We start from the raw sequence: 25,940 nt of genomic DNA, 5'->3' as shown, positions 1-25,940 counted from the left end.
AAATATCACTTATCATATTCAATTTTATTAATGCATAGGAGCCTCCTTTGAACTGATAATAGAAAGATCAATAACCCAATGGGAAAAGAGCCAAAGGACACAAACACAGGGGGAACACAACAGGAAATACAAATGGTCTTTAAAATTATGAAAAGAGGGACGCCTGGGTGGCTCCGCGGTTGAGCGTCTGCCTTCAGCCCAGGGTGTTATCCTGGGTCCAGGATCGAGTACCAAATCGGGCTCCCTGCAAGGAGCCTGCCTCTCTCTCTGACTTTCTCTCTCTCATGAATAAATAAATAAATCTTTAAAATAAAATAAAACTATGAAAAGATTCTCAATGTCAATGAAAATAAAAACTCAAACTAAAGCTACATTAAACCCTCATTTCTCACCTATCGATTTGGCAAAGAAAAACACCTTGACAATCACCCTGTGATCAGCAAGGGTATAAGGAAGCAGCGTTCTCATCCACTGCTGTTGAAATCTAAACTTCACAAACTCAATGAACTGAGCAAGTTGTCAATAAATTTCTACCAAATTTAAAATGTGTGCACCTTTTGATATACAGCAATTCTACTGTTAGAAAAGGATCCTACAAATATGCTCATGAACATGTTTGAAACGCTATCTGTACAAGTTTATATTCCCTAGAGCCTTGTTCATAATAATAAACAATAGACTAGAAGTGATCTAGACCACCACCAACATGGCACTGGGTTAAATAAATTACAGCAAATGTCCACTGTGGGACAATAGGCATCCACTAAAAAAGAATGCAGTATTAATATGGAAGATCTTCCAAGAAATATTTTCTCAGTGAAAAAAGGTACAAAACAGTATATATTGTTATCACCTGGGTTAAAACACACACACCCACACACACACACACGAAACTGCAATAATCTATAGGTTATGTGCTGATATAATATATATGCCCTGAAATCTCTGAAAGAATACACAAAAAATTAGTAACAACAGTTGCCTCTAGGAAAAACAACTGGGCACTTGGGAGATGGGAAGGACTAAAACTTATTTTTTCGCTCTTTCGTAGCTTTTTAATCTTACAAACACTGCTTATATCACCTTCCTAAAAATAAATATTTTATAAAGGAACAACAATACAAATATTCATCCCCAATCCCAGATATCTGAAAACTTCTCTGGCGATTCTCACTGTCAAACACACTAGTGAACCACTGACTGAACAATTTTAACCTTGTTTCATAATTAAGAATTGCAGGGTTAGCAATTAACAAACCCCATCATGAGGTCCCTGGGTGGCGCAGCGGTTTGGCGCCTGCCTTTGGCCCAGGGCGCGATCCTAGAGACCCGGGATCGAATCCCACGTCGGGCTCCCAGTGCATGGAGCCTGCTTCTCCCTCTGCCTGTGTCTCTGCCTCTCTCTCTCTCTGTATGACTATCATAAATAAATTTTAAAAAATCATAAAAAAAAAACAAACCCCATCATCTCCTCCTCCATCAAACAAATACACATGCAAAAAAAGTCAGTCTCTTAATTCCATCCCTGTTATTCATTACTTCCTCTTAAAGCTAATTCAACCTCATGCCACCTTAAATGGGCATGAAAATCTCTCAAAATTCTCCAGGGATGGTAAGCCAGAACCAACAACTATACTAATATATTAACACAGCCTAGTGCCAAAGAAGTTCCTTCCAGACACCCAGAAGATGAAAATTTGACATAACTGACACCTCGGCAAGAGCCCAAAGCTGTGCATCATCTGCCTTGGAAATAGAAACTCACATCATTAAACTAAAAAGTTCCAACGTCAACAGTCGTGGCTTTTGTTTTCTCCCTAATGGGAAAGGTCTCCCCCCTTGCATCCCCCTTTAAATTATAGGCTAACCCCTCACTTGAGGACTGGTTATTATGTTACAGCCTTATAAGGAACACTAAGCAGTCATTATTCAGACTGAGATTCTGATTAAAAGGGAAAATGTCCGCAACTTATCAAATGGAAGGAAAAAGTAAGCTGTAAAACAAAATGTGTACTCATGGTCTTCAATTTTTAAACATAACGAATATATATATTTTATTTGCAATACGGTAAGATTTGTAGGTGGAAAGTATGTGTTCCAAATTATTAGTTGTGTGTCAAAGACCAAAGGCAGGGAGGAAATACCGTTTATGTCTGTACTTTATACTGTTTTGTACTATTTGAAATTAAATAATCAAGGGGCACCTGGGTGGCTCAGCCGGTTAACCCCTATAGCCTGGGGTTGTGATCTCAGGGTCCTGCCATCAAGCCTGCTTCACACTCAGTCTGGACTCTGCTTCTCTCCCTCTGCCCCTGCCCCTGCTCCAGCTTGTTCGCTCTCTCCAGCTCGTTCTCTCTCTTTCAGAAATAAATAAAATCTTTGAAGGAAAAAAGAAAAAAAGAAAAGTGGCCTTATAGGGGGGAAAAGAATAGCAAAAGTATTTTACACTTAGGGAAATATTGATAGTATTTGAATAAACTGGTCAATAGTAAAGAATAACTAAGCAGCTCCACCCAAAAAAAAAAAAAAAAGAGAGAGAGTGAGTGAAAGAAGGGGAGGGGGAGAGAGAGAGAGAGGGAGGGAGAGAGAGAGGGAGAGAGAGAAGCCCACCTTCAAGGCAATGCAAGACCTAAAAACACTCAGGCCAGGGTCCTACCCTTCTCGTACTGGATTCGTATAAACCAACAAAATCATCACTGTGGCTAAGAATTTACCGTGTAGATTTGATCTCTGCCAAAGAGCATTAAAAGAGGTGATTTGTTGCAACGACTCTGGGGCCGCAGTGGCAGCTGCTCGGCGCGGGCAGGCTGACTCAGCTCCCTTGGGCCTGGCGCCGCGTCATGCCTTCCCACGGCGGGTCCCGGCTCCCGCAGGCCGAGGTCACGGGTCCCAGGCACAGAGAAGGGGGGCTGGGAGGCTGGCAGGCACTCCGGGAGCCAGGAGAAGCTCTCCAGCAGTTCTGCTCGCAGGCGGCTCAGGGCTGCAGAGAGGAAGAAGGAGGAAAACCAGCTAAGAAGAAAATTCTGCAGGTGTGAATGGGCTGGAGCCACTGGACAAGCCTTTCAACTGAGGCCACAAAACTGAGGCCAATCTGCCACTGAAGCAAATATGGAAGGGTTGACAATGACATGTGGTACATTGAGGTCACAGATCCATGCAGGCCTTCAAATACTTTTCTATGGGGCACCTGGGTGGCTCAGCAGTTGAGTGCCTGCCTTTGGCCCAGGGCAGGATCCTGGAGTCCCAGGATCGAGTCCCACATGGGGCTCCCCGCAGGGAGCCTGCTTCTCCCTCTGCCTGTGTCTCTGCCTCTCTGTGTGTGTCTCTCATGAATAAATAAATAAATAAAATCCTAAAATATTTTCTTTTTCTAAATGACACACAACTCAGTAAGCTCTGCAGTTGGTAAATTTCAAAAGCAAGTTCCTTCAAAGCTATATACCACGGACTCCAGCCAATTACAAAAACAACCCCAAAACAGGCTTTGCATATATTAATTATATATACTTGGTTAAAAACAGAATAGTCCAACAGTACACAAGTATAGAATGAAAGTCTCTCTCCAGAACCCCCCCACACCCCTCCTCCTCCTAGAGACAACCCCTTGTACCAGAGGAACCAGTTTCTTGTGTATCCCACCCAGAAATGATCTGGTTTAGGTCCACTTTCAACCATCATTCTCAGTTGTAGATAGAACTAGTTCAAAGGCTCATAAAACAATGGTGGGGAAGGAGCACCAAGCGGAAGGGAAGGGGCCCTAGATAACTAACAAAAAAGCAAAAAGCCACCCCAGCTCCCCTTTCCTTTAGGAAGACTTTAAAAACACCGACATTTGCCAAAGGAAGAGGAAATTTTTATTAGAATCAAACTTTTCCACTCAAATAAGTCAACGAAACACTGAAGAACTTACTCCGTTCAAAAAGCAGCACATTTTTTTTAACCTCGAGGAACATTTTGCCAAGAAAACGTTCATGTAAATACATTTAAGCAGAAAACAAACCCAACAACAACATCCCTAAATAATTATTTGGAAGAAAAATCACAACCCTGACATTCAAGGGAAATGCTTCATAAATAATATTAAACCTTTCCTTGCTTCAGTTTAAATGAAGGCTCGTAATCAATTTGAAAAGACAGTCTAGACATGTAAAAGGCACACTAAAAATAAGACAATAATATCCCTATCCCTCCTCCCACAAAAAAGGTCAACCAGAAATTTCACATTTGCAGCAATTGTTTAGTGAAATTAGAGAGGAATAATCCACTTCTAGAGTGGACATCCTTAAAAACAAACTCATTAACTAAGCAGCATCTACGACCTTGAGTTTCAGAATGGACTGCTGGAATCCTGGTATTCTCTGAGATGCTGGGGCCAGACCCACTGGGTGGCTTCACACCGAAGCTGCCTTCCCCTTTGCCACAAACCATGTTTTATCAGGGGACCACTGTGAAGCTGTCCTGCCTCGGGCTTACCGTGTCTTTAAGTTACAGGTACTGGTTGGGAGGGAGCTTTAGATCGTGTGGAAATAAGGAAACACTGGTGCATATTTTTCTGATTCTTTCAAAAAAAAGAATCATCAGAAAAACTGTCAGAGTTTGACTACTTAATTACAAAGGTGCTTGTATTTCCTTTCCAACTTCCAGCCCTACCTATTACCTTCACTGCATGGAATTCCTTCAACCCATGCTCTCCTGCCTCTCTGTTTAGCCTTCTCTCTAACGATCCTTATATTTTCCAGATCTTTCCATTCTGACTCCTCTGGTATTTATATTCTATATGACTCAACCTGGCACTTAATCCTCTGTCTTGAACTAGACAAAATTGGTTTGTCTCAAAACCAATTTAAAACTAGGAAAGAATCACATACTATCCTTCTGCTGTATCATTTCTTCCCAGTACCTAACATATAGCTGGTGCTCTCGAGTTACTGGATAAAACTCAAGTCTTCAAATTAGACATAATTTAATATTTGTTTTGGAATTCATGAAGTTCTCAAATAACCCATGGATTGAAGTCAAAACTGTGGTGTACTACGAGGAAGAACAGGTTGGCAAAAAAGGAGCCAAAGTGGAAAGCGAATTCCAGATACTTAACTCTTCAAATGTTCTACACAGGACACCCATCTCCCCACAAATACACTTCATGCCAATAGCCAAGCTTGGCAGATCCTGAAAGGTAGTGGAAAGCGGTTATGTTCAAAACCCCAAGAATGGTTAAAAAAATAAAAAAACAAACCAAAAGAGACATGTGCCAATTAAAATCAGTGCTGTAAAATAAAAATCTATGTAGCAAACTCCAGCATTTAGTCACAAAACTTTCATTGAGCTGAGTTTTTTTTCTAAAATCTTAGCTGACTCCTTTGTTTGGCTTATTGTATTGAGGTTTGATTATTGGCAGCAAATCACACTGTACAAAAATCTGACCCTTCATAAAGGCTAGAGGCACATTCCTCTGAAGTGGTAGAGAGTAAGGGTAAGGAAGAGGGAAAAAGAGGGAAAAAAAATAGTTCTTACTCCAAGTGTACGTTTAACATGGCAGTATGTTTTTCTTTAATCCAATTTAAAAGAACGTGCATAGTTTCTTAAAAGTTATTGTAATATGATGGGACCTAAGTACCAGGCAAGCATAAAAGGTACTTAAAATCAAACAAGTTCTTGGCAGTCAACATAGCAGCTAAGCAACAGGAAGAAAAAAAAATTCAGGGCAAGTTTTCGCAACTATTTAATTATAACTGCATCCTTGGCCTCTAGAAATTGTAGCTTCCAACTACTGCAAACTTCATGACAGCACCCTTTGTATGGAGACGGATGGATGTTCATTACACTTATTGTAGCCATCATTTTACAAGATACACAAATATGGAATCATTGTGTTGTATACCTGAAACTAAGATACCGTTATATGCCAATTATCTTCAATTTAAAGAAAAAAAAAACCAAACCTCACCCCATATCTTCCCTGTTTATCCACCCAGCCGCATAACCCAAATACACCATGGTGAATCTTGCTGTAAAATTACTGCAATTACTTTAAGAAGCAGCATATGGTTGCAAGAACATGGACTTAGGAAAGAGCCAAACCCAGTTTTTCAACCTACTTAATATGATCTTCCACATATCACTGAACCTCTCTGTGAGTTTGTTTCCTTTCCCATGAATTAGGGTATAAGTGCCTTCCACCTTTGACGGTTACTAACAATGCCAGCTATCATTCAGTGAGCCTTTAGTTCCTGAACTGTGCTAACCACAAACTTGCATCATTTGTTTCAATCCTAAGAGCACAAAAATTGAGAGGAAGGTACAATTATTCCCATTTGATAGATAAGAAAACAATGTTAGAGAGGTGACGTAACACTGCCCAAGATCACACTTTTTTAATAAGCGGAAAAAACAAGAATCAATTCAAGTTTTGCTGACTCCAAAATCTATGTTCTTAATTGCCAATAAGTAAAATTGCATCTTGACAGTTTGTAAGAACTGAACTCAACGCTCATAGTAAATATTCTTAGTTCCCTTTCCTGTTTTCTACTTCTCAGAATAATAGGAGTGCAAAAGCACTGTGGGAGGAAAAGCATAAAGCACGCCAATCCCAAACAATAACACAAATCATCTACAAATCACACTACAAATGTCCTCTTGTTCTGGCTCTAAAATAATATTCGCTATGACAAGCAAATAAATGCCGAGTATCCTTGAAGAATAACCTATTCCAGACACTCGAATATGTGAGAAAGGCAGGTATGATAGCTCAGTAATTCTGGAGAAAGGCAATGGGGATATCAGCTGGTTCCCAAGATCCCCAATCTCCCAGTGGAACAAAACTAGGCCACACGCCCCAGACAACTGATAAACTCGGGGGGACACCGTGGAGTAGAAAAAACAGGGAAAGCCATACAAAGCTGAGAAAAAGATATATGGTGACAAAACCAAGAATTAGGGAGGAGCATGGAGATACAGCAGATCCCCTTCTCTGGGGGGTTTCCAAGTTCTCAAACAGATATTAATCTTTGGGATTTAGGGATGAGAGATGTGAATTTCCAGGAATTTCTCCAGAATTCTCCCAATTATAGCTATTCTTAAAATACTTCCAAATATTCTTTACTCCCTCTTATGAGGATATCTTTTTTAAAATGTCACATAAGCAAGAAATAATGGTATTTACAAAGAATTGTAGCCTATAACAAATACTCAAACGCTAGAAAATGCCAGTGAACATTATTGGGTAGTATGCCAAGAGCTGGCCAAATCCAGCCCGCAGTCTGTTTTGGTAAATAAATGTTTTATTGGAACACAGCCCCACTTGTTCATTTTACGTATAGTCCATGGCTGCTTTCACGCTAAAACAGCAGAGCTGATGGCTCTGTCAGAGTCCATATGCCTTGCAAAGCCTAAAATATTTACTATCTGGCCCTTCAGAGAAAAAGTTCGTTGACCCTTGCAATAACTTGCATTTGAATCTTATGAGGAGGGTTTTAACAGCACTGCATAAAATCACATGTTGAAATTGCCATTTTATAGACTTCTCCTGCTTCAGAAACGTATTTCTTGGAATACCACGTGCAGGCTTTGTATACAATATGCTATGTATATAAACTTATTTTATTTGCAAGGATGACTCACCAGTAGCAGCAGACAGGGCCACAAACACATATTTATAACATAGCAACAGCTACACGCAATCACAACCAATTCTTTCCTCTGTACGCCGACCCAGTCCTGGCTCTGGGAAATGTCAGTCTTAGCCTCCACTCCACAGGCTAGGGTGCAACTTGACATCCGCGGATTCCTTCGATCTACCCAGTGTTCATGGTTTCATTCTCACAGGAGAAGTCCACACATTTTCCCATTTACCTGATTTCTTAACCGATTGCTTTGGGGATCTGGAAAGACACAAATTTCCCAAGAAATCCTGGGCAGGAACCCTGCCATGGAAATAACTATTCTCTTCAAGTGTATAGACAGACACCGAGTAGAGATAACCCCCCTGGCCTTGTAAGGAACAGAAGAAAAAGAGTTGAGGACAGGAGGCAGAAAGTGGAAAAACAAAGTCTTCAGGATGTTTTCAGGCAAAGATTAAGGTCTGTCTCAAAGTCTGGAGAGAAAAGCAACCAAAGTGGAGATAAGATGAGGATGAAAATTCCTAATGCTATGTCCTCAGTGATAGGTTTAAGCCCCAACTATCAAAGCACCTTTCTCCTTCCAGAATTTAAGTGCTAATTTGGCTGAGATGAGAGATATTCACTGTGAATTATGACAGGAGTGAGTGTAATGAAGCACCAAACTATTCCTGAATATAACCTGCTTATAGTTTATAGTCTCAAACACCCTCATCTGAAGTGCCTGGATGGCCCACCAAAATCCCATTTATCCATCTGTCCAGCAAAAGATTCATTTATTTGTGCCACGAATACAAAGCATAAGGACCAAGGGTAAAATGCAAGGGAACAAAAGCCGTGGTATGCAGCAGCACCGAAAGGGTTCCAGGTTTAAATCAAAGGGTCCTGGGTCGAATCCCAGCCCTGCCAATCATGTAATCTTGGGCCAAGTGTCTGAGCCTCAGTCTCTCACGGGCAAAATGGCCATCATGACTTCCTTGCAGAGTTGCCACATGTGAAGTCCACAGCATATGGTGGGTGCTAATAAATGGTAGCTATTATCATAAACACAATATTAATGGAGCAGGTATAAGAAGAGGAGACAGTGATAAAGACAGAGCATCACATGGGTTGACATTATGTCGAGTCATTTGAAAATGTTATAATTTGACCATTTTGACTCATAAAAATAGCAATTTTTTTAAATAAATATTATAAAGGGCTCTGTAAGGAAGCCTGAAAGGAGACAGCATGAAAGACTAATACCCCATCCTCATTCCCCAACTGGTGGCAGCTTAGAAGAAATCCAGACACCAGATGGGAAGGCTGCAGACTAAAATAGAATACCCCTTAGTCAACTCCTCACTAGAGAGGAGGTGTGACTTCAGGGAAGAGAAGAGTCAACAAAAGACAGACAAACACACACACCTCACTCCTAGGTAGCCCACGTAACTCTCTGCTTCTCCCTTTTCTTCGTCGTTCCTGCCCTGTCCTTTCCTTTCATTACTGCTGTCCCGAGGCAAAGCCCAGTGGTGTCTTATTAACTAGTTTGGGAAGGAAATGGCATTTCTGCTCAGCTGATGTTACCAATTACACAGCAAGCCTTTGGTAGGCCTTGTAGGGCAGCGGGTAGCTCAATAAAGAAATCCAATGGATTTGGGGTGCCTGGCTGGCTCAGTCAGTTAAATAGCCGACTCCTGATTTCAGCTCAGGTCTTGATCTCACAGTTGAGAGATTGAGCCCGTGCTGGATGTGGAGCCTACTTAAAAAGAAAAAAAAAAAAGAAAAGAAATCCAATGGATCTGTTGCATTTTCCCTGTTATTTTTAATATCTTCCCTAATACCACAGGTGTTAATTTTTTCAAGTCCTGTTAACCCTCACCCAGCTAATGAGTCTGTGGTTGATCAATGTCATCATGTCAGTTCCTGGATGAGATCCGAGTTTCAAGCCACCCCCCTAGCCCAAACCCAAGTAGCTCTATTCCAGCTATCTCTAAATCTCCAAAGGGTTCTAGGTGAGAAATCAGAACACCTAGTGTACAGAGGGATGAAAACAGAAAGAGGTAAGAATGGAGGAACATGTCATTTCTTCCACCCTCCCAACCCATGCTCTCAAAACAGAATTAGACTTCCCAGGTAATTAGATTGCCTTTCTCAGTCTGTTGGGTCAGCTTTCATGAAGGTAAATCCAATTCCTGCAGGACATCGGCAATCCCCATCACCATGTTTCATCTGTTGTCTCAAAGCAATGTGGCAATCCTTGATGATTACCTTCACACAGAAAACTATGGAGGCTTTCATCAGCTGATGATCTCAAAGCACTTTTTACAAGAGTTCGAGTTCGCAGCGATGCCTCCCACGTGGGCCAGAACCAGACTTTCTGGTTTTCTAATGGGGTGTCTGGCATTTTGTTTCTCCTGAACTTCACTCTGGAGTTCCTGTGTTATATGCTCACTAGATTGACATTAGCAAAGCTTCAACAGGGAAGCTTCTTGGAAGCAGGGACTCTGTGTGTCCAATATCCTACTGGACCTCCACAACCTGGTCTAGCATCACACCAGACCGATTTAAATGTTTGTGGAATGAATGAAGCTTAAAACTAGAAAACATCTAAAGCATTGATAATTTCAAGCTCATAAACTTACTAAAGAAAACTTCTCTCTCACTAAATGGCTAAGTGTCTACCCTAGACTTAAATTTAAAACAGTACAAAATGCGCTAAATACTCTTGAATGGGACAGACCAACACACACACACAAAATAAACATATAAAATATTGTAGAAAAACTACTGTTTCATAAAAGCAGTCTTAACTTTAGAATGGTAGTAAGTTTTCTTGATACATTTATTAACTAAACAGCTCCAAACTTAAGGTTAAGTTTTTCAAAATTGTATCTACAGAAATTTCCAGAAACACTGATAGGGCTACTACAAAACCGGGGTACCAAAATAAATGAAGAGAGAACTAAAGGTTTTAAAAACCATTCTTCCAAAACCCTCTTGAAAATATTTATGTCAACTACCAACCTAAATAAAATTTTTACCAGATCACTCTCCCTAATTAAGGTTTACCAAGAATAAACGGAATAAAAAGCAACCAACATTCTTTGTCTGTTTGGCTTAATAGATTATTTGCCCATAGGCATACTGGCGTTTCTGAAGCTAGGAGGGGGAAACTGTTTGCCCCGTGCGCAGAGAGAACAAAGTAACAAAAAAAAAAAGACCCAGTAAAGTTTAAAAAAATTAAAAGTGAACATTTTTATGGCTTTCTTTTTTTGTTGTGACTGTGTGCATATGTGTACATATACCACATATTCATAATTACGTCAGGCGAGCTATGCACTTTATAAGCAGTTGCCAGTCCTATAATGAGTCATCTGAAAAACTAACCTGCAACTTCTTAAAGAGAAACACAGCCTCTTAGTTATCTTTTAGTTTTATAATAATTGGGAACATCCCTTCCATACTAGTCAACAAATACTTGCTGACTGATGAACAGTGAGATTAATTTGAAGATGAAAATCAAGAATCCAGGTACCTCGGTCTACCAGAGACTGAGCAGCCTTGATTATACTTCTTCCAACTCTGTTCCATCATGCTGATGGGATTATTGCAGTCATCAATGTATGGTGGAGAAAACACTGAAGTGAGGAGCTAGATATCCCTGTGCCACAGCTGTGTGGCACTGGCAAGTCACTTATCCTCTCTAGCATCCATTCTCCCTAATAATACATTGAGAGTGGTGGCCCAAGTTGCTATGTTTCCCTCCAGCTCAAAAATTCTATTTAGATATTTCTTTTACAATCGCTAGCAGGATTCCTCAAGAATTATGCCAAAGAGAAAGGCTATGTCTTTAATTAAAAATGGTTTTCCGGGATCCCTGGGTGGCGCAGCGGTTTGGCGCCTGCCTTTGGCCCAGGGCGCGATCCTGGAGACCCGGGATTGAATCCCACGTCGGGCTCCCGGTGCATGGAGCCTGCTTATCCCTCTGCCTGTGTCTCTGCCTCTCTCTCTCTCTCTCTCTCTATCATAAATAAATAAAAATTTAAAAAAAAAATGGTTTTCCAATCTACCCCTGTACTGAGATGGCACACAACCCACTCATTAAAAAAAAAAAAAAAGTAAAAATAACATTTTTCATTTAATTTAGCCAATTGGTTCTTAACTCATACACGTTTGCTTTTAATTTAATTTGCTTACCAATAATATGTTTGCCAACTGAAGGATAATTGAGTAAGAAAATGCACAAAAAGAAGTAGAACAGTAGGGGGGTATCTATCAAGAAGTTTCTCAAGAGAGAGAAGAGTTTCTCAAGAGGCATGAGAGTATTCCCTGGGCAAGGAATCGAGATAAACAAAACTAAAGTCATCATGTCCACTTCACCCACCACTCCAAACCTGCCAGTCTTCCTTTATGTCGTATCTCATGCAATGGAACCACCAATGAACCCTGATGACACAGCTGGAAACTGAGGGGTTCACCTTAAAAACCCCACCACTGCCTTTGTCTCAGCTCCAATGATCTCCAACCAGCAATATTTCCAACCGCTTCTTTGGTGATCTCCTCTGGGTACCTGCCAACAGTTCAATCAACACCACTGAGCTCTTTCCTCTGCTTAACCCATCAGTGGCTCTCCTAAGCATGAGCAGATTCTTGATTTCCATGACCTGGCCTGTGTCCTCTCCAACCTCATTCAGTCATCACCCTACAAGTACTCTGACCCTAACTGTGCCATATAGCATCCTGAAGACACCACAATCTTATTCACCTCCTGCATTTACCCTTGTCCCCATGAAACGTCTTTTTTCCATCTGTCACATCCCTATGGTTCAGGATCAGGTCACCAATCATCCCTGATAGAAGCCTTCCCTGAAGCCCCCATGCCTACACCCTGTCTGGAGTAAATGCACCATCTGTTGTTCCAAAACTTAATTACCATGGCACCTAAAAAGTACATTTTTTTTTTATTATTTCAATGCTTAGTGAGTCTGTGATTCCTTAAAGATAAGGAGCATTTTTTTTTCATCTCTAAAACATCAGGGACAGTCTTATAAACAATAGGTCCTTAATAAATGTTGATGGATGAATGGGTGAACCCTGATAATGGATTCAAAGCATAAGATGGATTCTCCAAAGGAAAAACGAACAATAAAAATTGAGAAATAATTATGCTAATGGAAAAAAAGAGGTAGGCCTACCAGAATCCACTTTTAGTGTTGTCATGGCTTTTAATTCAAGGCAAAAAAAAAAAAAAAAAAAAAAAACCCTCCTCAAATTCTAAATTATAGAAACTAAGAGAGAACTAAAGTGTTTCTTATTTCATACAAAAAGACAATGAGGAGAACTCTGGGTGGCTCAGCGGTTTAACGCCTGCCTTCGGCCCAGGGTGTGATTCTGGAGTCCCGGGATCAAGTCCCATGTCAGGCTCCCTGCATGGAGCCTGCTTCTCCCTCTGCCTGTGTCTCTGCCTCTCTCTGTGTGTCTCTCATGAATAAATAAATAAAATCTTAAAAAAAAAAAAAAGACAATGGATAAGCTAAACATATACACCAAGCCATAGTTTCCCACTGACTTATGTACATACACAGGGAACTATTCCCTACTCCAACACTTTAGAACATCATATTTTTCTAAATTATATATATAAAAAAGTAACTTGAAAATTGCAGTTGGATACTATGATAACACTGTAATACTATCAGAAACTGAGATGTGGTCAGTAAAATGTAAGAAGACGCTTCATCTTATAAGAAAAACATGCATTTTTTTTTTCCCAGAAAATTCTTCCCAAGGTGGTCCCTTAAAGCCAGGCCCCCGTGCAATTCCCAAAGCTAGCCTTTCACTCCCTGGCCTCCTTTCAGATGTCTCCAGTCAAGGCGCTGGGGGCCAGAGTTGGCAAAAGAGGAGTTCTTCTTACCATGACAGTGCTATCTTCTTAATGGTTATTCCACATCCCACTGCCCATTCCCTACCCCCTCAGCCCCAACTTTTTTATACCACAGAGCAGGAAGAAAAAAACATACAAAAAAAGAAAAAAGAAAAGAAAAAAACATACATAAACTGCTATATAATGTAACTGAACTTAATTTAATGACATAAAGAAGGCAACAGAAAGGAGGAAATGGCCAAAGTTGAATATTAAAGAAAAGAGAAGGAAGATCCAAGGAATACTTGCCTATTAGTAGTACTCACGGGCTGGGCTTACTTTAAGTTTACACATGAAATTGCTTAATGCGTGAGTCATTTTAAATCAAGACTGTATTGATTCATTTAATATGTTCAAGCAAACCTGCAATGTAGATGACCTAGAAGTCGGGAGATGCAGATGATTCTCCAATCCAAAGAATGGGGGTGGCATATATATTCTAGAAAAACCAAAGACATAATAAAGTATGTGTTTGGAAAAGAAAATTTTTTTAAGATTTTTTTTTTTCTTTATGAGAGAAAGAAAGAAAGAGACAGTCTGAGTGAGAACATGAGCATGGGAGAGCAGAGGGAGAGGAAGAAGCAGGCTCCCCACTGAGCAGGACCCCTGGACCTGATGACCACACATAAAGGTAGATGCTGAACTGACTGAGCCACCCAGGTGCCCCTGGAAAAAATTTAAATCCTGTCCAGAAGGTGAGATACTTTATCAAAATTGAACACAGGTTTAAAAAAAAAAAAAAAACAAGTTTAGAATGTACTATTCCAAAGGCTTCTGTGACACAGTCAACAAACACTGGTGCCCACTTGGGGGCTGGTCCAGGAGCTCAGCTTCTACCCTCACCCAGTGCACTGGATGACTGGGAGCCCGACCTTCAGCTTCTACCTCAATGATCTTAGCTGTAAAATCAGTCTTACATGCTGATGGTTTCTTTTTGAGGTGATGAAAATGGCCTAACATTGGATAGGTGACAGGTATACCACTCTGTGGATTTATTCAAAGCCACTGAATTGCACACCATGAAAGGGGGGGATGTTACAGTATATGAACTAACTCAACAAAACCATTTTGAAAAAAAAAAATTAGTCTGAAAACTCTTAGGACTTTTTCTATAAAGCTTAAGAAACTGAGTAAGTGTATCCTGTGCTATTTACAACGTAAACATATTGTGTCTCCCAACTCATTTTTATGGACAGAGCTGAAGCTCTGGAATCCCACCGTTCAGTTTGGGAACTGAACCTAAGTCTGTCATTTCCTAGGCTCCGGAATCTTGAGCATGTTACTGTCTGAGTCGTAGTCCTCACCTACCTAACAGATGAGCAGACCAAATCTGCTCAAACTGATGCTAACTGGCAGAAAATTAAAACAAAAGGGGCTCTCAGAAAGGCCATGCCAGCTGTACAGAGAAAACTAAAGGGAAGACACAGAAGCAGAAAAGATATGGCAAGCGAAGAGTAGAGACTGAGGCCAGCCTACCTCGATTAGGGCAAATCCCTCTGGATTCCTCTTTTGGGTTCCAAGGATGCTTTGGGGTCAGACCGATATGGGGTAGGAGGGTAAGAGAGGTCTGCTCCCAGAAGCATGTGCTGCTATTATTATCAGACTACATTACGTATGACACCTAAATTTCTGGATCCCTTACCCAAGTAATTTTTATTTGAGGAACCACAAAACAGATTTTCTTTTAAGCACCTCAAGAGTCATTAAGCATTCAGTCCACTAATGGAATTATTTGGACTGCTATTAATTAGAACACATAGTTTTGCACCAGGATTCATTTTTTGTAGATTAATTCTATATAATAAAACATGCCTGAAGTTGATTGTGTTAGCAGCAGACTTTTCATCGCAAGCCTCAAGATTCCACACCTGTGATTTAATTTACATCAGCACAAGTTGAAACATCAGCTTTTCGATCATTTGTGATATCGCAACTCTTAAGAAACAACTTACCCGACAATGAATATGAACAATCTATATTTACCATCAATAACCCAAATTCCCAACTGGGCCAGAATTTGTAATGTGAAATTCATGCCTCATAGTGGTTTTAATAACACCATTCTCACTTAAAAGGGGCTCTATGTGATCAAGTAACTGACCCCTTCAACATATATACTGTGTATGTATTTGGGTACATGTGTATGTACACATGTGCACACACACACACACACACACATTTTAAAACATACCAACATTATGCTGCACAGGTTTCTACCCTGGAAAAACAAGAAGAGCTAAAGACTAGCAACAGTCGTCAGCTCTGCCGTCACCCAGGCAATAGAAGCTGCAAACTAAATTGTCACACTCCAAGACCCCGGAGGGACCCACAGGGTCACAAAGTAGTCTCCCCGCCGTGCACAGAAGCACTGAGTGGGGACTGCTGTCTGCAGGGGCCGCACAGTGAGCTGAATACCACGGCGCGGAGAATTCCTTCAGGAAGATGACGGGACCAGGGAAGCCCGACCCGGGATTCACAGGAAATAAAACACGAGCGACCGCCTGTTTACCATCCGCACTGTCAACAATTCTGAGAAAACTCGTGCTTGAGCTTCAGGTCACTAAACCCTCATCCATTTTATAAATATTTGTCTCCCTGATTTGGCTTTTTTTTTTTTTTTTTTTTTTTTTTACTTTTTTAGATCCCAGAGGGAAACAATAATGCCCTAGAAGTTTTAGGATGGCTTATTTTGTAAAATCGGCAGGAAGGAAAAGGCTGGCTTCTGCTAGCTCTAATTCTGAAAGCAGTAAGTATTGAGGGAGGAAACTCTTAGGTAATCATTTTTTTAATAAAATTTTAGTTGTTTCATGAGCAGCGTTTTTGTTGGTTCTACCAGCATTGCGGTGCAGTCAGGTTTATTTTAAGACAACACACTCTAGCATAAACTCAACAGAGTCTCCGAGAACTCACGACCAAAATTTAAACTGGTTTAGCAAAACACTGAGGTGTCCTCCCATCATTTTTCACTTCAGATGTAGGAAGAATAGATCAAATACATGTTTAGAAACTCTTTTAAATATAGTTTTGTAGGAAGTTCCCTAGCTTGCACGTGCGCACACACACAAAATGCTTTCACTTCTACCTCAGAGTTATACTCAACTTCTAATGCCTTTGGCAAAGGCAAGATCCAATATATAAGGTAATTAAGGGGAAAAAAAGGCAAATAAATATGAATATTCCACGGAAGTAGTATGCCAGGTTTGGAAAAAGCTTCCAAAACTTCTGTATATGAATATGCTCTCTCTCTAAAGGGAGAGAGTGGTTCACAACCATAGGGTTTTTTGGTATATCAAACATCAAGAATGTAAGTATCTCACACCCACATGTGTCATTTCTCAAACACAGTATGATTTATGGATACATATTGTATGAACATACATTTAATCCAGATTTAAAATGCGACTGCAACCTTTAATGCAGGTCCTATTATGTTTCGTAGGAAATGACCAGCACTCCATACCCTACCCCAGTCATACCTTCTTCTTCCCCTACTTGTAGCTAAAACTTAGAATTAAGACAAGGGGCCTACGTTAGAACCAAGGCCTGGCAATTCGCTATCTTATAGCCTTAGGGGCATTAATTTAGTGGGCCACATTTCCTCAAACTATAGAATTAAGATTTAAAAAAAAAAAAGTTGTGCCTGCCTCAGAGTTATTATAAGGACTAGAAGAGTGAAAATATGTAAAGCACTGAGAACAGAACCTGACATACATGTACCATTAAAGAGTAAGCCACTACTGCTGATGCTGTTGTTACTACTACAGCCATTATTTTAACTTTTGCGATACTCATTTCCTTCCTTTTCTTTTTTTTTAAGATTTTATTTATTTATTTATTCATTCATAGAGATGCAGAGAGAGAGAGAGAGTAGCAGAAACACAGGCAAAGGGAGAAGCAGGCTCCATGCAGAGAGCCCGACGTGGGACTCGATCTAGGGTCTCCAGGATCACGCCCTGGGCCGCAGGCGGCGCTAAACCGCTGCGCCACAGGGGCTGCCTCCTTCCTTTTCTTAATAGTTCTTACCTTTTAACAACTAAAAACTATAGTTACTTTGGCTTGTCTTTGAATTCCCTTCTTTTCTCACTCTAGAAGACATAACAGAAGCCGTAGGGGAGTGTGGTGCTGAATCTGCTCTAAAGTATGTCAAAACTCCTTTACCTCAAATAAATAATAAACAACCTGTGATGCTCACAATGGACTGCCATCTAGCTCTGCCCACGGCAGAACTGAAAATCAATGGTAAATGCAAAGATCCCTTAACCAGTAGGGCTTATTGACAGACTCAAGAAAAAACTTCACACTGATAACGACTTTGCAGATTCTATCCTTCAAGGGTTCTCTAGGGAGGAGAAAACTGAACGCAAATCACCACCAACCAACCAGCCAACGACACCTTTAACTTAATATACAGTGCTAGGGATGCCTGGGTGGTTCAGCCGTTGAGCGTTCAGAGCATGATCCTGGGGTCCCGGGATGGAGTCCCACATGGGCTCCCTGCATGGAGCCTGCTTCTCCCTCTGCCTGTGTCTCTGCCTCGCTCGCTCTCTCTCTGTCTCTCATGAATAAATAAATTAAAAATCTTAAATAATAAATAAAAACAAATAAAAAATAATAAAAAAGTGTTTATTTATCAAAAACACTATGGAGCCATTTATACAATAAAATCTAAAAATGAAAACCAAAGAGTTCACATCTGGAACTCACCCAAGTCCCTTTTTTTTTTTAAGATTTTATTTATTTATTTGACAGAAAAAGAGCATGCACAAGCAGTGGGAGAGGGAGAAGCAGGCCCCCCGCTGAGCAGGGAGCCCAAGGCGGGGCTCGATTCCAAGACTCTGAGATCATGACCTGAGCCAAACGTAGACACTTAACGGACTGAGCCATCCAGGCACCTCACTCAAGTCCTTCAAAGATATAAAATTAACATGGTTGTGGCCTGATATTTAGAAAAAGACAAGGTGGCACAATAATGTAAATGTCCCATTTTAAGGGTCATTCAATCAATATTAATTGAATATTAATCATTGAGGAAACCTATTTCCTCAGAACAGTATCTCTAGTTTGCCATCTAAATAAAAATTATACTAGGAAAGGCCACATACCTTTTTTTAAAAAAATGCCTATCATAAAAGTTTTACATAAAGGACACAGTTTGTCCATGAACCTCATTTTGCCATCCTTGGTCGCAAGAGAGAAGAGACCATGCTTGAGATGCTATGGCCACTGGCCCCTTGCCATGGCCTGGAAGTGGCCTGGGAGGGAGAAGTCTGTAGCCAGAATCCGTGAGACCACTATAATCCACATGGAGCTTCCAAAAGGGAAGGAAACCAGATTGCACCTAAAATCAGACCTGCATCTCCTAACCCTGGCATGATGCCTGACACAGGGCTTGCACACAAGGGAGTGGGACTGTCTCTCCTCTGCCACAGAGCCTTCCAGGTGCCCCCAGGCCCCACCACCAGCATTCTGCTGGGTCTAGATACAGAGCTCTCCACGCTCAAATATCTGTTCTCTTCCCGTCACATATCAGATATCAAAAAGTCAAAGTAACTTAGATTATAAACTTAAAGGAAACAGACCATACTAGAGCACTGGATCACCTCTCTTTTGAATTCCCTGAACTGCTTTTCTACACCACTCAAATAGCATTTCTTTTCTTTCTCTTCTCTGGAGATGGTCAGAGCTCACCTGGTCTTGAGTCCTGAAACAGTAAGTTCCTAAAGTGAGGTCTCCTGCATACAGCCTTGCCTGCACGGCCTAGGGTCGGAGGAGAGGCTTTACTCAGAGAATGGGCTCAGAAGGCACAGAGAGCATGATTGGGACTAAACCAACCTTCGTCACTCTCCAAAACAAGGTACCTTGAGGGAAAACAATTTTTTTTTTTGCTACTAATTTTGGACATGGAAATTCAAAGATGTTTGAATTTTTGGGGGGTGGACTACAGCATTACCTCAGTGACAAGTGACTATTCTCCTGCTTCCTAGGCAGGTCTATCAAACTTTAAGGCTCATAACCCTTGGATACACTTTATATAAATTAACAATTTCTATTGTCAAAAACTCAAACTAAGCCAGACACATAGGCTTGGAAACTACCAGCCAACTTCGTTCTGTGAGTAACCATTAAGTTTTAATCAGATGTGGTCCAATTTCTGGAACAGCGAGCATGAAGAAGGGATCATCAAGGAAAATGGGCAAAAGTGGAGGCAGGAGGAGAGGGAGGAGGATGAGGACCAGGAGGAGGAGGAGGACAACGAACAAGGAGGACGAGGAGCAGACGGGAGGAGGAAGGGGGAGAACAAAAGAACCGCCCCCCAAGCCAGTCATGTAAGGCAGACTCTTGACTGAATACTTCTGCCCCTCTCTGCAGCTGTTGTCTCCTGCAGTTGGCATGAAGCGCTGCCAGTCTGGGACCGGCTTCCAGTGAGGACAGCATTGTTTTATTGGCTACTTAGGCAGTGCACACACCATTAATGGAGTTTTTATCTCTCCATTTTCCTGTCAGTACAGAACCAGCCAGTCTGACTCTGTTATTATCATTAAGAAAGCTTTTTTTCTCCCCCCTCCCCACACACATCTTTAATCCAAACAACATCTGGGAACTTCAGCCTCTATCATATAAAAGGGAAACAGATTTAGAGGTGGGGGCGGGGGGGTGAGACGGTTGCATCCACACTGAACAACAACCAAATTCCAACAGCCAAACTTCTCTGGAGCCACTCAGTATCTCCAAAATGCTCTTCACTTCAAAAAGGCAAAGGTATTTCCCACCGCATTGCTTTAAATGCCCTCTGGACCTTTGCTACATGAAAATAATACCATTTTGACATGTAGCTTTTGTAAAAAAAAAAAAAAAAAATGGGGGGAGGGGGGGTTTATTGCTGCTTCCTTGGGGAGCAAGTTCCATTGTGAAACCAAAGTCAGGAATAATATTTAGGGGACGCCTGGGTGGCTCAGCGGTTGAACGTCTGCCTTCAGCCCAGGGCGTGATCCTGGAGGCTCAGGATCGAGTCCCACGTCAGGCTCTCCGCATGGAGCCTGCTTCTCCTTCTGCCTGTGTCTCTGCCTCTCTTTCTCTCTGTGTCTCTCGTGAATAAATAAAATCTTCAAAAAAAAAAAAAGGAATAATATTTAAAAGAGGATTTTTAGAACACTGTATTTCTTTTTCAAAAATGAAAAAAAAAAGACCCTTCATGACACATACCAAGCAAGTACATCTCTAGTGTACAAACTAATAGGAAAAAACTGGCGCCATTAAACCCAGAAAATATGTCCCCTTGTAACAGACAGCTGTCTCCTCTGTAGTTTAAATGTGCTTTTTGCTTAGATCACTCCGTGAGTCATGGAATCAATACAGGAAAATGCACAGAGCCAGCCACACTGCAGATTCACGCAGCAGACAGGTTCAAGCCACACGGCTCCACTGTCCTGGTCCTGCATCTGGCATCTGCACCGGCGGGGGTGGGGGGCCAGGGGTTCACCCTACTCCATGCCTCAACATGCCTCAGGGGGTCCCCAATGCTGATCTTTTCATCCAATTCCTTCTACATAAGTAGAAACTAAAAGTTACAGACCTCAAAAACGCAGTTGTCAGGCAATCCCCCTTGCTCTGCGCCCCTGTCCTTTCCAAGTTTTCTAGAATGCACCAATAACAACTATACTTAGAAGGGATTTACTTCCCCAGAAATGCCCATCACCAAACAGAAGACACAATCAGAACTGAACGTTTTGGAAAAGCCAAGATGTGAGAGTCAGCAAAGGTTAATAGTTTATTTTTAATTTATCTTTTTGTTTCATTCAGCAAAAAAGAGGGGGAAATCACTGGCTGTCTGCGCCACAGGCTCCTGCTCACTGGAAGCTTTGCCTTAGAGCCCCTTGCAGTCTGTTGTTAATGACGGTCTCAGTAACCTGATCCTCCCACAGTGGGAGACTTGAGTAAGCACTGGCCTCTCTCGGCTCTCGCCTTTCCATTGTCCCACCCCGCAGGGCCAGCTGTTTCTGACAGCCAAATTGCTGCGTGCTAAGCAATGAATGCTGTCAGAGAAGGAATTTTCATTTCTATAATGCATAGGCCTCCGTGGACAAATTATACAGCTTATGGTGCTGGCTGCAGGATGCTGCTCCAGGCTTGAAGTCCTGCCAAAATGCAGCCTTTCCTCCCATCTCCCCAGCCCCGAGCTGACGAGACAGTCACTCAAAATGAATCTGAATGGCCAGAGAGAAACCGAACACGTGCTTTCAGGGACAAACAAAACATATGTCAAGAAGAGCTGTCCAGCTAGGATCTTCGATGTAATGGCATACAGTGAAAGCTAATTGAGCTAATGTCACACTGTAGAGCCACCTAGCATGGCATCCATTAAGACCTCCTGTAATTTGACACCCTGCAGTGAGCATCCCTGGGGCATCAGCAAAATCACTGGCCCTCTGCTTCTAAGGGATGTCAGACTTACCTAGAAAACATACCAAGAACTTATGGCTTCCTGAAAACCAAGGTGGTAACCATCAAGCAACAACTCAGGAGGTTCCGTAACAGTACTCTCTCATGGTAACAAAGGCTCCTCATAGTGATTTACGGAATTCTTTTGGAGGAACTGTCTGCCTCCCCAACACCACCCCCACTTCCAGCAACAACCCCTTGACCTGGGTTGGAGCTACGCCCCTTCCTTTCCTGAGTACTGGGGGTAAAGGGACTAGACCAGTCGACACACTGCATTCCATTGGGGGATGTGACCTTGGCTGGTCCAGTAAGAGTGACTCCTGGAATTTTGCCAGAACTGCTAGAAGAGAAAGTCTGATTTTCTCATTATACTCGAACCTGAGAGAATATGCCATAGCCATTTTACTACCACGGATGGAGAATCTGACTAAGATTGGAGGCGGCAAAGAAAGAATTAGAGGGAAAATAACAGGGTCCCAGGGACACCTGCTTGAATCCTGGGTCAACCCAGATCTAAAACCTGCCCTACTCTAGGCTCCCGAGGATGGCAACCCTTGGATTCTCATCTTACTAAGGCCAGTCTGGGCTTTCTGTCACTTGCAAATGCAAATTAACAGATGAACCATCATTCCATCCTAAGAACACCCACCGGTTAGCACAAACACATATGTTATACCTTACCATGTAAGCAAGAAAAAGTTTTTGTATTTTTGGTTGTTTCCTGTGAGAACTTACTCTTTCACTTTTCCCTTCTAGTTCTTATACCCTAACGGGAGCCAAAATATGCAAAGCATCACCCTGATTTTGCCCCTTCGGCAAAGTGAGTATAAATCTGCAACCTGAATTCAAGGAGAGTGGAGAAAGCTAAATTCATGACCTGCACTTTCTTTTTGGTGTCTTAGATCTAAACATGATCTGGCCCATGTGGCACAGAGGAAGCGGACCCTGGCTAGCAAGGGTCCACCAGCACTGTATCGACGATGCCATCTCAGAGAAAGGCCAGGAAATCATCGGAGCCCTGACCAGAGGACGGAGGGGGACACCTGCTCTTCCATAGGGGCTCAGGTCAGCCAAAGCACAAGCACCTGCAGGCTGCAAGCCGCCAAGGCCATCACGCGCGCCACATCCTGCAGCCGCCCGCTTTATCATTAACTACTGTCTGGCCAACAAGGGCAGGGTTCGGTTCAAGAACACCGGGAACTTTAAGGCAGGAGGCAGATCCAGAACCATGGTGGGCTCACAGCCACTCACTACAACTATAAATATCCTCCTGGCTGCCGGCCTGACAGCAACCACAATTCCTGCTCCCTTGTTGGTAATAGAACTGCAGGCCTTCTCCACCTCCATCCACCCCCCCCCCCCGCTCCCCAGAAATTCAGCACAACCAGCAGCAGCAAAAATTATGAAATGTGTGCATGAGCTTACTCAATCCCCAGGCAAGCCTTGTTTCCCCACCCTCCTCTCATCTGTACCTGAATCCTGGGCCCCAAAGATTAAAATGAGACTTTAAAGTTGAAACTCATATGATTAAGATCTCAGTTTGGCGCTTAGAAAATACTGTGGGAAAAGGGTCAAAATCACGAAAGATGGGAGAGAGGCAGGAAGGAACAAGATCAGCCCACTCTCATCCCCTTTGCATCATGATGATCATTAGGTTTGGATCCCAGGCCCTGAGAGTCATTCTTTTATTGGAAGATACGAAGGAGCAGGGTGCCCTGACTCTTCCCTCTCTGGTGCAGAACGCAGCACAGGAAGCCCACTAAAACTGCTTAGACAGGGAAATCATGTAAATGAATGACGCACTTGTCTTGCTGTTTCTCAAGGACAATAAAAAAAAAAAAATCCAAAATTCTCAAGACTGATTTAGGCTTGATGGTTGAAGATCCACCCAAAACCTAAATCAGAGCTCCCCCTTGTACTTTACGAGGGATCATTCTAGGGAAATATCTTCTGTTACAGCCCCCATGGAAGCACAGAAACCACAATGATCCAAATGCTGAGGAAGACCCTGGATAAGATCTTTTGTACCATTTCATCGTCCATACCTGGCACAACCCATAGAGCTGGCATCCCAACATGCCATGCCCCTAGGATGCATGGCTTGCTGTTCCAAACAACTTCTTGACCTGAAGGAAAGGCCAGTCCAGGAAAAAGCCAGCACAAAGTACGGAGGGTATTCTGAACCCTACACCAAGTTCACTGCCTTGCCCCATGCACTTGACCAATCTGTCCTGAGCTCCTACAAGCAGCCAGGCACTGTGTTCAACTCTGGACACATACGAGCAAATGTGACCAAGTTCCTACCCTCATGCAGTTTCCATTCAGGCAGAAAACTCCACATGGAAGGACCTTCACGCATCTAACCACATGTCTTCTGCTTAAGGACCTAAATCTGAGAGTTTCCCTCCATTAGAACACATGCCCCTTTATATAAGGAATTCTTTATCTCATGAACCAAGTAACTCTGGAAAAAGTCTTAGCCAGTCACAAAAACAATCAGATGATGGCCCAATTTACTCAATTTCTACCACTTTATGCCCCTTCCTTCTTTTTCCCCCTGAAATGATCTGATACACAGAGGGGCTTATAAGGTAAATCATTTTAATCCAAAAATGTTGCCTCTCGCCAAGGGTCTGTTCCAAGGCTCATCTACTATGGTTTCTTTTTTCGCCCTGAAAATCAGTGAGGCAGTGTATGAACTGAAGCTTTCCTAGTACAAAAAACAACATATTTAATCACATCTCTATTATATAAACCAAGTGATACAGAATAAAGCTCTCAGACTTTAACAGTCACAAGATTATTCCTAAAAATATGAATTTAACACTCATTGAACCATATTCTGTAGTCTACCCTCCCACTGACTTCGGAGGCAGAGGCCTTGGACTAAAGAAAAGTATAACTTTACAAAGCTAGCACGATACATGCCTCCATTCAGTAATAGTAAGCGTATTTTTATCCCTGCCATTCTTCTATCTTTCTACAAACAAACCAAATAAAGAACCATACGGCCAGATTATAAGGACTGACATATTCAACACAGCATTACCCAACACACACTGGTCTGTGTCCTAAATCCTGCAAGTTAGGATCTTACTGCAGGTGACTTGGAAACATTGCTTGATACCACTAGAATCCCGGTTTTCCCCGCAAGGTGAATAACAATAGCAGCCACAAGTTTTTGAACATTTCTCGGGGTACCCAGATAGTGCCAGATTTGCATGTATATTATCACTTGATCCCCCCAACATGAATAACGACGCAACAGGAATTATGATCTCCATTTTACAGACGACAAAACTCAAGGAAGCTAAGTAATGTCACAGCTGGAAAGTGACAGAATGAAATTCAGACCCACACTTGCCTGAAACCATCAGCCATTCTTACCCATCCCACTAAAGTCTCTGCGTCATTGCGGGGGCACCTGGGTGGCTCAGTCGGTTAAGCAACGTACTCTTGATCTCTGGCCAGGTCATGATCTCAGGGTTGGGAGATGAAACCTGGTCAGGATCCGTGCTCCGTGTTTAGCGCAGAGTCTGCTTGTCGCTCTCCCTCTACCCATCCACCTCCTTCCCACTCCCCACTGTCCATGCATGCATGCACTCTCTGCCTCTGTTTCTCTTTCAAATAAATAAATAAAATCTGTTGGTTTTTTTTAAAGTCTCTGCATCACAGGGGAGGATCAGCAAGCAACTTAGGGAACACCCTTGCCACAGACACTGCCACCACAAGCAATGGCTACATTTCACAGCCTCGAGCAGATATATCAGGATTCACAGATATAATAAAACTCCAAGTGAAGATATAACCACCTTGAAAACACCAAAAAAGGCTGAAAATCAGTCACCTTCAAATGCTTAGGACAAAAAAAAAAAAAATCAAGGTACCGCTTAAAGTTTAAGAGGGTTGTACAGCCAGCATCCATTCAAAGTAAGACTGAGACTGAAGAAAAAAAGGTATTATCAGATAACCTTGAAATT

General features: G+C 42.0%; 1 protein-coding gene across 4 annotated transcripts in view; it reads right to left on the bottom strand.

Annotated features, from left to right (window-relative positions):
* Window positions 1-25,940, bottom strand: part of ACVR1 (activin A receptor type 1) — a 128,618-nt gene that overhangs the window by 74,700 nt on the left and 27,978 nt on the right. For 2 of the 4 annotated variants that reach the window (XM_055307640.1, XM_055307638.1), the window contains exon 2: window positions 2,715-2,980. The exons of 1 other annotated variant lie outside the window; for it this stretch is intronic. The gene's annotated coding sequence lies outside the window, so the exon portion shown is untranslated. Of the gene's footprint in view, window positions 1-2,714; window positions 7,577-25,940 lie in introns of those variants that run through there. One more of the 4 variants, XM_055307639.1, reaches the window with a different exon arrangement.

This window comes from Nyctereutes procyonoides, unplaced genomic scaffold, assembly GCF_905146905.1.
Source record: "Nyctereutes procyonoides isolate TBG_1078 unplaced genomic scaffold, NYPRO_anot_genome, whole genome shotgun sequence".
Classification (NCBI taxonomy): Eukaryota; Metazoa; Chordata; class Mammalia; order Carnivora; family Canidae; genus Nyctereutes; species Nyctereutes procyonoides.
Note: the sequence above shows the minus strand (reverse complement) of the source record. Positions and strands in the feature narration are given on the sequence as shown.